This window comes from Lucilia cuprina, chromosome 5 (assembly GCF_022045245.1).
Source record: "Lucilia cuprina isolate Lc7/37 chromosome 5, ASM2204524v1, whole genome shotgun sequence".
NCBI classification, from domain to species: Eukaryota; Metazoa; Arthropoda; class Insecta; order Diptera; family Calliphoridae; genus Lucilia; species Lucilia cuprina.
This window is the reverse complement of record NC_060953.1, coordinates 14298273-14299821: the sequence shown is the minus strand read 5'-3', so window position 1 is coordinate 14299821 and position 1549 is coordinate 14298273.

Below are 1549 nucleotides of genomic sequence, written 5' to 3'. Positions count from 1 at the left end.
TTAGTTAGTTAGTTAGTTAGTTAGTTAGTTAGTTAGTTAGTTAGTTAGTTAGTTAGATCTACAGTCTACATATACTGGCATATAGTGGATGCTATAGACTATAAACTCTAGTTCACATTATAGATAGGCTAACTGTACCGGCTACAAGCTGCTCTTTAGTTCAAGGAATTTATTTTTCCAAAGCCATCTTAATGTTTACATATGTTTGCTATTCCTGATACACATTACTCTGGTTTCTAATTAAAAAAAGTTAATATCTCTTATTTTTTCCCCAAACTAATTAACCATGACGATTAAAATTTTTAATTGCGTTATTTTTTCTATTTGTTTTTTGTGTAATTAGAAAAATAAATAAAATATTTAATATTCTAATTTTATCACATTCATAATTATATAAAAAAATAAATATTAAAGACAACAAATTAAACAAAACAATGAAACCGTCATTTATTCTGTTAATGTGTGTGTGCTTTTAATATTTTTTTTCATTATTACTAAGTGTGTGGAAGTATATAAATAAAATATAAAACATACTTCAAATATTGTTATTACTGTAAATAAATAAAGTGAGTATTTACATGATTTTATACGTACATGCTTGTACTTGAAAATTTGAATGAATGAATTGTATATGGACAATAACATGGTTCGAAAATCGAATCAAAATATTGTATTTTTCCTAAATATTCATACACGTTACTTGTAACTGATTGCTTAAGTGCTGACATAGCAATGAGTTATTAAACTTACTATTTTTCTTATTCTCTTGCAAAGACAAAGTTAATACAAATTTAATTTATGTGCATATGTATGAATGTATGTTCAAACAACAATACTTTTCCTCGAGCCATTCTAATCTACATGCTATTCATGTGTAGTAAAAGCTTAAGTATTTATATGTACAAACAAAATAACAAAGTAAATAAATGCTTACTGGATAACACACAAACTGATAGACACCAGCGTACTGAAGCATAAACCCCACATATGGGAAATTTCATATGTGTGTATAATTTATGTGAATAAATTTATAGGGTGTTAAAGAGATTAACATCAAAAATCACCAAGGGATGTCGCAAATATGGTTGGTTACATCAAAAGAAATATTCATTATAAAAATATACATGAATCTTATTTCAGCAAATAAAATTATATATTTTTTACATTTCAATAGCGGGTTTGGTTTATATACTTAGTTATTTAATAAGGATCTTCAGATTATAGTTACTTGAGCTAAAATGAGATTTGAAACAAAAATTCGAATAATATTTACTTTGTATAAAATAATATTGTATGAATTTAGGTACATACTTGTAGCTAAAAGTAGGACACAATGTTCGAGTTTGGTTCTACATACACATATATATACAAGCGATCTTATATACTCGTTGTGGGCACCAGTCGAACTGAGATCAGTATTACTTCCGACCTTGATTAGTTTTAGTTCAGTTCTAGTTCAGTTCTAGTTCTGTTCTAGTTTAGTTCTAGTTCAGTTCTAGTTCAGTTCTAGTTCAGTTCTAGTTCAGTTCTAGTTCAGTTCTAGTTCAGT